Genomic DNA, 12,512 nt, shown 5'->3' on the forward strand with positions numbered 1-12,512 from the left:
GATAATGTGTTCCATCTGTTAGTAATTATTTTATTTGCACAATATTTATGATTTATGTCATTTTGGGATATAACACCCATCACAATTTAGAAACATTTTTATACATTCTGTATAGTCTCTTTTGTGGTGCATTTATTGTGTCATTGGTGTGTGTGTGTTGTGCAAACGCGTTACACATTGCCTCTGGGGATAAGAATGATTGCTCTGTGCCAAGCTAGCAGGGAGCAAGCGCAGGTTATCTTTGGTGTGTAACTGACTTGCCCTGACTCAGTGGTGGGTTCTGCCTGGCTTAGGTGCATAGCCTAGCCAAACAGAAATCCCAGTTCTAGCATAAGTATTTTCTTGTGGAGAAAAAAAAAAAAAAAACACAGAAAATGTAAACATGCTTTCTACCTAGCTTACTCGTGTGGATTTTCCACCTTAAAGAAAATCCTCATTAGGAAATATTGGTCAGCAGTAGTATCTACGAATGTTTAACCAGGAGCTAGAGGGTGAAAGTCAGCAAAGGAAGAAAGGAGGAAGATTAATATAGGGAAAAATAATTAAACCGGGGGTGAAAAAGACCTCAATAGAGGATCCAGAAGTATAGGTGGTGGAAGAAGGTAACAGTTGTTATCACGAAGTTGTTACATCGGACTACATTTACAACACATTTTTACCACTCAAGATTTTAGCACATATACGTCTTTAATGTCTTTACCACACATGACTTAACCACGCATTTAGGTTTAGGCGTAAATGTTTGTGTGGGTGTGTGTATATATATATATATTTTTTTTTTTTTAAGTATATATTTATGTATGTATACGTTTATATACATTTTTTGTTTTAAGGATGGGTAGGGGCATAGGGTGGTAAAGGTATTTTAGAATATATATATATAAACCTAAACGTAACCTACTGATAATTGCCTTAGATAGGCTGACAATGCGTGGAATGGCGCGCGAGGTAGAAGCATATAGTATACTTGGTAAAAACAAAATATGCAGGGTAAAAAATGCGATGTAAAGGCGTGCAATGTATTTCACTGCGTTGTTCATCCAACCGGTGGCAGAAAGTGGCATGAGGTAAAACCAAGACTAGGCAACATTTGGGGGTCCCTTCACTAATTTATTTTACAAACGAATCCCTGAATAGGGTCCATATTCCAGTAAAAATAATAGCGATGTATGCATGTTAAAATTGCCGGCCACACATGCACAACAGTCACACAAAAATGACGAAACTTTCTTCCGTGAGTGAGCATTACTGAAGGCTCCGTACGGCGGTGCAAGTGGCCCATCGGCCACCCAATTAATAGCATCTTTACGTTATTTCGTGCTGTGGGGGCTAACCATCCTTTACATCATGGTTTGCACTGCTCGTGTAATGGTAGTGTGCAATTTAATTATGAATTCAGCAGCATTTCTTTTAAATATATCAAACTATTTTACTATTACAAGTAAGAAAAATGCTGAAAAACAACTACTGTAGCATGCAGGAGAAAGGGGGTCGTTTAAAGTCATCCATCTGCACAGACCAGGGGCCGCTTCTTGTCAAGGGAGGGCACCCCACAATGAAGGAACGTGGGGAGGTTACAAGGGCCCCCATTGTCATTGAGCTTTAGCTTCACTGCGCCCAGACGAACTCATAAGTTGCTTATGTGAAGGCAGCCTCACTTTAAATACGAATTTGCACCATACATTTCGCAAATGTTTTCCACAATCACAGGCAGGTTACATCTATTTTGGAACTTTGTGTGATTTATTCTTATTTTATGTAGATGACGTCGTGCAGATATTGCTTCAAAACACACCAGAGTTCTTTATGTGTGGTCCCTTTAATACTCCTGCGTATATTCATATCCATCTACCAGGTCCAGCCGATATCTTACCGCCACAATCACAACCAGAAACAAAAAAGGTTTGGGGTTCACCCAAAAATCATTTTTATGGGCGTATCTACTGCTGATCTGTCTTCAAGGCGTTTAGCTAGCCGCACTGCAACTGGACAAAGGTGGTGCCAGGGGTCCCCCATCTGTGTAGCATGCAGAAGACACAAGTAAACTGAGACATGTTGAGTTTAGTTCAAGTTCCACTTCACCTGGGTTAGAAGCTACTTCAGAAACTGACGGTCACAAAAGCCAGGTTAAATCTTCCAATGCTGACACGTCTGGCATCTTACTATGACATCGTACCCAATCACAGCACCTGTGTAGCAATCACTGTCCAGGTCCAACACGCACGAGCATACAGGGTAACATAATGCTCAAACATAGGCAACGTTGGTGTATTGCAGGCACTATACGAGTTCTGCCAACCTTAACAATATTTTCACCAGAGGAGTGGATTGCAATCTCAAGATTGTTTGGGATTTTTAGCCCTTCCAGCAATGGAGGGGAAGGCCCAAGGAGAGCAGGTGGGACTTAAAGCTGGGATGGCTTAAGCATTACATTCTAACCTACACTGAAAATGCTTTCAAAAGCTTCAGAGGTTGTCACCAGTGTTCTAGAGAGGACGTAAAACCACTTAGGGACATCCGCAGTGCAGTCCTTATGAACAAGCTGGAATTCACATTCAGTGCGGGAATTTCCATCTAACTCCTCAGGAGACTGTCAGAAGAGAGCTGGTATTGAGTCACATTCAGTGGCACTTGGGAAGTTGGTTCTATTTGTAAAAATCATGGGCACAGATACAGCAGTGATAGATCAGTTGGATTTGCAATGGCTGGTTAGAATATAAATCTAACGACTTCGTGTGTGGCACAAACTGTCAATTTGCTATCATGAATGACACCAGAAATGTCAGACTGAATATAAATTAGCAATATCACTGTACATTATAAGGCTATTGCAAACCACCGGGGAGTTCTGTGGACATATGAGGGGCAAGTCAAGGACCTTCAATGGTGAGAGAACTCCAAGGTGACTTGCAATATCCTTCAAAATGTCCAGTAAGGAGGAAATTTATTTTATATAATATGTGGATCTTGCTCCTTCTTTCGCAAAATACATTTCATAGCTGTCAAGTGGCCCGTTTTATGTGTATCATCAAGCAAATCTACATGCCCTACAATGCAAGTTGGTGCAGGTTTAAAAGACAGGACTGAAGGTTTTACAAATTCTGCCTAGGCAGTCTCAAGGAATCAGCAGCTCTGGTTCACCTAAGAAACAAAATAACATTTCTTTCATGGATAAAGGGTAGAGAAGCCCATTTGTTTGCTCTTCTGCCGTTCACCCAGGAAAGACATGCTTTTATTTCTTGGGCAAACCTGTGTTTTTCTTTCCTTCAGGTCGCCTAGGACAGCTTGTATTCCTTCTCAAAGATGAGGGAAGTTAGAACCTCGGCACCCGAGCACAATTTCTGTGACTTACTGGGGCAGAGAAGCTGTTTGGGCTCAGGTGTATCAATACATGCCCCTTGAACACAGTGACTTTTCACGTCGCTCGTAATAACACATCAGAGACTGTGTGCATCATTTTCTTATTACAACAACGTTCTGATGCCAGCATGTAACTGTAACAGCAAAATAAAATACATTAGTGGGAGATTATTCTACCCCATATTATATATGCGTATCATGAATATTCTGTCAGTGAATATACTCTGGTGGGCAGCCCTTAAAGAACTATGCAATACGAACATCTCCAGGTCAGAGAAACTCACGCTTTTGGGATGTGAATATGGTGATACTTTTATAGAACGAACACACACACTAAATATGATACTAACTATTGAATGGTTAGACTGTCTACACAATGGAGTTCTAATGAGAAAATGAATTTTACCCGCCCTTCACCATCACGGAAAGAAAAAAATGGCTAGCTAATGTACACCAGCCTGGGGCGTTTCCATAGAATTCTTTTGAGTTAAGAAATGACTAAGTGATTGATCATCTATTTAGATTGTTTGTAAATGTATCTTCTATAACTACTATGACAATCTTGCACTGATAAGGGCCTCCGTGGCATACTTTGTACACTGGGATACACCCTTTGCCTTGCTCAAATTACCTTAGGTGTATAAGTCAAAATCCACTAAAAATGACCAGAACGGGTGTGCAACATTCATATGGAAGCATGCATACATTTGCTACGCTGAATGCCAAGAGTAAGTGAACGGGAAATAAAAGCATCAAAATAGTTAAAAATAGTGCCTAGCCTTTTGTCATCTGCACTTGATTGCATTTCCAGTTCTGCTGCTTTACATCCTACACGAGCATGTTAATGTCATTTCATGCAGTAACTAAGGGCCATATGTACGAACACTTTTTACCATAGACACAGAATGGGGAAAAACCTTTGCTACATCTGGCCCTAAGTGTGCTTTCATGGCATTGCAAGCATAGTTCAATTAGCAAAGAACAATAAAGCCATTGCATGTAATAGACTCGCAACTCAGCCTACAAGAAGGGAAATCGTGGAGCCTTCCAGGTCCCAACCAGGAAAATGGGTGAAAAGAAATTGACTTCGAAAATTTAACAGCCACAAATTGGAAACAGCAACTGTGGGTTACTATTCTATCTGTGATATATTTGAACAAATTATTATAGAGAAACCGAGCAACAACCGAAGATATCAATACAATCAGCGCTAAGAGAATCACAGACATTGTCTGGTGCATCTGCTTCAACCTTCAACAATCTGTTCAGATGGGAGCCCGACGACAAACTCTGCACAGGTCAAAACGGAGCAAATGCACTTTTACGCTCTTTTGGTTTTTGTGTAACTGTGAATGATGCAAATATAAGACAACATGCTTGCAATACGACAAACGTGAAAAAGAGAATGTAAAATAACTGCACACTATTTGAAATCTTTAGCTTAGATATCGTTTCACTTATCTAATGCAGTTTTAACAATATAGAATAAATACACGTCTTGCACTATTTGTGTTGCATAAGTAATAAGCTGTAAAAAAAAAAAAAGAAAAAAAAAAACTAAAACATGTCTGGTCAATATTGACGTTATGCAAATTCCTTTATGAAACGTGGACTGGTGCAAACTCTGCTTGTTCATTTCTCTTTTAGGGATTCATCAAAACTGTTGCCAAAAAAAAGGAATTATTTCATTTTTCAACACTAAAAAAATGTAGTGTTGCCTGGCCCTAGGCCCATTCTACTTCATCACAAAAAGAGAGGGGTGTACATTGCAACACATGCACATGACTTAGTAGCTAAATTTGCACCATCCCGACGACAGGCGCACTCCACTAATGTGGTAGAAATCCTGAACAGCTATTGATGTATCCAGTCGCAGAATACTGGAGAGAAATGTGGGCTACTTGCAACTCGGGAGTGCCTCCTGAACACAAGTCCTCAGATTAGTTTTATCATTAATCAGTTAAAAAATGATAAAAACAACCTTGAAAAATAAGAAATACATTTCAACATTGCACAGTTGTATCGGGTCAATTTTCATTTATTGCTCCTCACTGCTCCACTGTGGACACCTCAGGTGTGCACTATGGCTAGCTGAATAACGGCTACTCCTTTGCCGCTATGCTTTGAGTTGCTTCTTACCACTTCTGGATGGACTCCTCAAAGCAAGTACTATAGCTAGCCATCTAACCCTTGGTCCTATGGTTTGCTCCTTTCCATAGTATGTTATATTTACCACTTAGCCGTTACTATGTCGTACCTTTAGCACACAGTCTTTACAATACAGATAAGTACCACAAAGGCCATTTTCAGGGTAGTTGCAATTGATAGTAAGGGATTTTTACATATACCACCCTTTTGTGATCCAAAGAGGTTAATCCCTCATTAGCGTGGGGTGTGGCCCCATGCTAACGAAATAAACACTTTAGCTCCCATGTGCAGTGTTATGGCTTGGGGCAGAAGAGATCATCTGACTGTGTGCCACAAAAGAGCCACATAAAACAGCGTACACTTAATGTGCCCCCTCCTCCTGAGGGTGAGGCACACTGACTGTGTGTCACAAAGAGACAGCATACAGTTAGTGCCCCCCTCAACCAGACAAGAGGGCAACCTTTGCAAGGGGGAAAGGTGGTCCTATGGACCCCACAGGTGAAAGGGACCAGGTGGGCGCAGTCACTCACTGGACCTGCTTCTATGCCCCACTTTAAAAAGCGGGCCAGTTGCCACCTGCACTATAGATGGATCCAATGCTTAAAACAGTTGTCCGCCTTAAAATAATGCACTGTCCCAGGACAAGTGAAAGTTTAGGGCTGTTCTGGAGCGGCACATTACTTGCAAAAGGGCAGACCAGGTCTGCATATGGTTCACATTACACAAGGGAGAGCGGATGGGAGCAAGGGGAAAAAACCAAACCGTACTCGACTCCCACATAAACACAATCACAAAAAAGGGGAGTACGGGGTTGTTTATAAAGTAGGGGGGTCAGTAGTGTACTAATTGTGACGCTAGACCACTCGTAGTCCTCAACTAGAGGTGAAAATTGGGTGGGCTGTGTAGTGGTGTTCGGTCTGGGGGGAAGGAGAAGAGCTGGGGAAAAAACAAGGAAAGGAAAGTTTCCTTTACGGACTAGGTGGTCTCACACACTATATATTGTCATGCTTCATCATATGACCACCTATCCCCACCCAGGTAGGACAGTGCCACCTGGGCGGACTCGACCTCACTGTTAAAAGAACAGGAGGGAGTGCGTAAATTAATCTTATTCCTGGAAATAGGGATCCAGCTATGCTAGGGAAATAAAAACACCTACTCAGGTACCCGGGTAATTTTAATGGGGGTCCTGTGTGGTGTGGTTAAAAAGGATGGGGAACCAGTGTGAGAGCAATGACTCACAAGGTCACCCGTCTAAAATGGGGTAGCCGACATGTTTCTGCCCTTATGGTGGAGCTATGGAGAGTCTCTGGGCATTCATCAGGGCATTGGATCCCTGTAGTGATTCCTACTTAAACACTGCGAAAATAATCACATAGGGAAGGGAGGGCCTACCTTAACCAAGAAAATATCTGGGGAGGACCTAAAGAAAAAGGGATGAAAACAGACCAAAACATAGTGAATAATAAAACACAGCACACCACTCCACACGTGACAAAATTCATGCATGCCGCAGAAGTGCTGGTTGCAAAATTTAAATCGCAATAGCATCGAGGTAGGTAATGCACGGTACGCATTAGGAGGGGAAGACAATTTCTTACCCTCACAGTTGAGGCTACTAGCCTCCGGTATCCTGGAGAGGGAGCGTCCCCTTATAGTCAGACTCTAAGGTTCCAGGGGAAAAAAAGAGAAAGAGCAGAGGAAAAAACGATAATCATAAAGGTAGTTAAAGGAATGCGGGGGAGGGGAAGAGAGGAAAAGAGGAGAGTGAAAAGAAGGGAAAAAAAGGGGGAAGGAGTAGAGAGAGAGGGGATCCAATGACAGAGGAAAAGAGAGAGAAATGGAAAACAGAGGCAAAGATTATAGGTCAAGATGGAGAGGAGGAGATAAAAAGGAGAAAGAACGAGAAGAAAAAAGAAAAAAAGAAAAAAAAAAGAGAATAGGAAAAAGGAAGAGAGGAAAAAGGGAAGAGAAAGGGAAGTGGGAAGATAAAATAAGATAAAATAAATTAAAAAGGGAACAGAGATGTCTTATCTGTGTCTCCCACGCTGTCTGACTCACTGCATCAAAGGTGGGCGCTCTCTGTGCGCCTATACCGACCTCTCGTTAAGGACCGCTTGGATACAATGGTCTGGTGGTGAGGGGTAGATATAGTGGCCTTAATTAGGACAAATGGCAGCTGATGTGAATCACCGTCGCGGCCCAGGAGGGCGGGGCCGGAAGTACGGAGTGATCCCTCCAAATATGGTCATAGCCCGAAGTGGCCCATAATGGCTTTTAGAGTGCCGGGGGCCGGAACCTATCAAAATCCACTAGGACGAGCGCCGGGGGGAAAACACTGTCCCTGTAGAAGGAAACGCCGGTATGGGGGCGAGGACGCGTCAGCCAGAACTCTGTTACTGGCGGTGACGCTCGCCCCGCGAGTGCTGTAGGGAAATGTAGTTTCCCGGCAGCACTCGCGGCTGACCAGCGGTGGGAGCCGCCGGGAAACGGAGTTTCCGGGCGGCTCAGTGCGCTTGGGGAGCGCAAACTGAAAAGAGGGGGGGGGAGGGGGGAGGAGGAAAGGGGGGGGGGAAAAGGGGGAAAAAAGGGAAGGGGAAGGGAGGAAGGGGAGGGGGAACGGGGAGGGAACAAGGGCAGGGGGGGGAGAATGGAAATGAAAATAAAATTAAGAATGAAGATGAAAATAATTATTAATATTATTTTCATCTTCATTCTTAATTTTATTTTCATTTCCCCCCTCCCCCCCCCCCCTCTTTTCAGTTTGCGCTCCCCAAGCGCACTGAGCTGCCCGGAAACTCCGTTTCCCGGCGGCTCCCACCGCTGGTCAGCCGCGAGTGCTGCCGGGAAACTACATTTCCCTACAGCACTCGCGGGGCGAGCGTCACCGCCAGTAACAGAGTTCTGGCTGACGCGTCCTCGCCCCCATACCGGCGTTTCCTTCTACGGGGACAGTGTTTTCCCCCCGGCGCTCGTCCTAGTGGATTTTGATAGGTTCCGGCCCCCGGCACTCTAAAAGCCATTATGGGCCACTTCGGGCTATGACCATATTTGGAGGGATCACTCCGTACTTCCGGCCCCGCCCTCCTGGGCCGCGACGGTGATTCACATCAGCTGCCATTTGTCCTAATTAAGGCCACTATATCTACCCCTCACCACCAGACCATTGTATCCAAGCGGTCCTGAACGAGAGGTCGGTATAGGCGCACAGAGAGCGCCCACCTTTGATGCAGTGAGTCAGACAGCGTGGGAGACACAGATAAGACATCTCTGTTCCCTTTTTAATTTATTTTATCTTATTTTATCTTCCCACTTCCCTTTCTCTTCCCTTTTTCCTCTCTTCCTTTTTCCTATTCTTTTTTTTCTTTTTTTCTTTTTTCTTCTCGTTCTTTCTCCTTTTTATCTCCTCCTCTCCATCTTGACCTATAATCTTTGCCTCTATTTTCCATTTCTCTCTCTTTTCCTCTGTCATTGGATCCCCTCTCTCTCTACTCCTTCCCCCTTTTTTCCCTTCTTTTCACTCTCCTCTTTTCCTCTCTTCCCCTCCCCCGCATTCCTTTAACTACCTTTATGATTATCGGTTTTTCCTCTGCTCTTTCTCTTTTTTTCCCCTGGAACCTTAGAGTATGACTATAAGGGGACGCTCCCTCTCCAGGATACCAGAGGCTAGTAGCCTCAACTGTGAGGGTAAGAAATTGTCTTCCCCTCCTAATGCGTACCGTGCATTACCTACCTCGATGCTATTGCGATTTAAATTTTGCAACCAGCACTTCTGCGGCATGCATGAATTTTGTCACGTGTGGAGTGGTGTGCTGTGTTTTATTATTCACTATGTTTTGGTCTGTTTTCATCCCTTTTTCTTTAGGTCCTCCCCAGATATTTTCTTGGTTAAGGTAGGCCCTCCCTTCCCTATGTGATTATTTTCGCAGTGTTTAAGTAGGAATCACTACAGGGATCCAATGCCCTGATGAATGCCCAGAGACTCTCCATAGCTCCACCATAAGGGCAGAAACATGTCGGCTACCCCATTTTAGACAGGTGACCTTGTGAGTCATTGCTCTCACACTGGTTCCCCATCCTTTTTAACCACACCACACAGGACCCCCATTAAAGTTACCCGGGTACCTGAGTAGGTGTTTTTATTTCCCTAGCATAGCTGGATCCCTATTTCCAGGAATAAGATTAATTTACGCACTCCCTCCTGTTCTTTTAACAGTGAGGTCGAGTCCGCCCAGGTGGCACTGTCCTACCTGGGTGGGGCTAGGTGGTCATATGATGAAGCATGACACTATATAGTGTGTGAGACCACCTAGTCCGTAAAGGAAACTTTCCTTTCCTTGTTTTTTCCCCAGCTCCTCTCCTTCCCCCCAGACCGAACACCACTACACAGCCCACCCAATTTTCACCTCTAGTTGAGGACTACGAGTGGTCTAGCGTCACAATTAGTACACTACTGACCCCCCTACTTTATAAACAACCCCGTACTCCCCTTTTTTGTGATTCTGCATATGGTTCAGCCATTTAAATGCGCTCCATGACAGAGCAGGGCGTCTTATGTACGATACAGCCGCTGAAGAGCAGGCCCTCTTAGAACAACATTGGACATCACATCAATAAAACAACTCAACTAAAGCTACCAAATGGCCCCATGTTACCAAGAATGCATTGCATGACTTTTAGGCTTTCCTTTAACAAATAATTGTTTTCAGTTATGTAACTTCAATTGGATCAACTGGTGTGAGCGAGGACTACAGCTCCCAGAACGTACTGTGTTAGTAAAATCTATACATACAGCACTGCATCCGCTGTGGCATGGAGTCATTTAGTTTCCTGTAACCTAAAGTTTTAAAACATTCAGGGCCATATGTACCAAGACATTTTTCCATAGACACAGAATGGGTAAAACCCTTTGATACATCTGGCCCTTAGTCTCTGGGTTGTAGACTGTGCACTTAGCACCACTGTACAGATGTGTGGATTTGCAAGTCTGTCAATACGAACCTTTGCCTTACATTCAAAGAGTCCAACTTCATCCTTGCAAAAGTGGCCTGGCAGGGCACACTGTCCAATGCTGCGTGTTGCCATACTTTCTCACATCTGTGGTAAACACAGCTATGACAGAGCAAAGTAATTCCCACATACAATCTTAACATTTTCTCTATCTCATGCAGAAATTTCAGTGGAACACTTATCAGGTTACAGTACGTTTGCAAATGACTCAGTGTCATTAGGGACACAATTTTCTGGCTTTGGCCTGACAATTATCTTCCCTGTGCTTTCTGGAATTGTGTTAATGGTTCATATCAATTTTTTTTATTTGACTATATCTCAAAATTACAATGGTTGTAGCAGAAAGGACTAAACTGGACAAGGTATGTCAGGAACATAACACAATCCGATAAATTTAGAGGTAAGTAGCATACTCTTAGTGTTTACTTTGAATTTTGGTACTTGTATGTTTACCACTCCCCTAGCTTTCAAGTAGTAAGATGTCATGTTCGACAACTGGGCCCGAATGAGAAACAAAACTGGTCTAATGAAAATGTTCAAATCAACTCCACATTGCACCTCGTTGGTGAACATAGCGAGTTAGCATGACACCTCAAGGAGGATAGATAGTGGTTTGCCCCTTCTGTGCCCCAAGAAACTTTTTGAAAAGGGTCAGAATGATTCACATTAGGACCGCAAAATGTCTCAACTATGTTGATTAGGTAACTGAAAGGCTTAATCATAGCAACCCTTCTAAGCCTAATAAGACATCACAGTAGTTTAAAGGTCATCCAGAAATTACAGAATGTCTAACCTGTCCCTGTATGATGCTTAGAGCTAGCCTTGGATTATTAGCAAATAAAACCTTGACCCTTGAACCTCAAACCCATGCGCACAGCTGCCATGTTTCCTAGGTCCATGTGCTGCTCCAGTCCAGGTTTATGTGCTTTGAATTCTGGGACCGGTAGTTCTGTTTTTTTTTTTTTTTAGATGGAATAAACAGGACTACAAGTACCCGGACAAAGAAAAAAAAAACAGAGTGCTTAATTTGAACCAGTGGTTGCTTTTGGGGTCCACTGTCACTCTTTTTTAGGATCTGGCAATTATTGTTTCATTCACCAGCTATTAACCAAGAGCAAGAGAGAGAAAAACACACAAAGTGAAAAGATGAAGAAGGAGAAAGATGGACAAACCGGCTCAAAGTGACTGGCCAGAGTGAGTTAAAAAGGCAGTGAAGTTTGGTGGTGGATTAAAGAGACCTGAGGTGGATTGAAAACTATGCAGGCTTAATATTTGACACCAATTTTTATTAGCACTGCTGGAGCGCAGCTTTGTGCACTGGCACTCACACTTTTCCAAATTAAGGACTGCCTAACCTGGAGCAACACATCTCACATGGACCTGGGAAATTTAGGGGAGCTGAAGGTTTTTAATGATAGAAACAAATCTACAGATGCAATACTCGAGTAAAGAAACAAACCTGCCTTTAAGTATCATATAATACACTGGGCAATATGGTAACTACAAGTTACCAATGTAAATGTAGTAGTTTTAATGTAAAATGGGGCTGAGCTCTTAGCTTTCCTAGTTCCCGCCACAAGTAGTTCATCCAGTGAAGGCTTTCTTTGCATCCTGGGTGTTGTTGTCCGCGTTGTATGATTAGACCAAGTAGTAACACAAGTCCCGGAAAGCAAAGGGTAAACGTTGGACTAGATGAACGCCTTACGTGTGGAACTGAGAAGCCCGAGAGCTTGAATGAGGCATCCTTAATTTATTCTGCAAATTATGGTGTGGGACACTGAGATTTTAAGTTGATGTACAACAACTAAGATCATAAGGTCCAGCCTTGGCTTTATTCTTTGTATTATATAGTCATTGCAGTGTTGTATTTCCTATTATAAAGGCAGCACTAGAAGAGCTAGAATAAAAAAAAAAACAGAACTTGATGAGCTACTCGCACCTGACAGAAGAACTTGATCTCTATGTGGTTCCCATCATTTCAATGTACAAAAGCC

General features: G+C 43.1%; 1 protein-coding gene across 24 annotated transcripts in view; it reads right to left on the reverse strand.

The window, feature by feature from the left end:
* Positions 1 to 12,512, reverse strand: part of MCF2L (MCF.2 cell line derived transforming sequence like) — an 828,274-nt gene that overhangs the window by 527,056 nt on the left and 288,706 nt on the right. The gene's annotated exons all lie outside the window — the stretch shown is intronic.

This window comes from Pleurodeles waltl, chromosome 8, assembly GCF_031143425.1.
Source record: "Pleurodeles waltl isolate 20211129_DDA chromosome 8, aPleWal1.hap1.20221129, whole genome shotgun sequence".
Lineage (NCBI taxonomy): Eukaryota > Metazoa > Chordata > Amphibia > Caudata > Salamandridae > Pleurodeles > Pleurodeles waltl.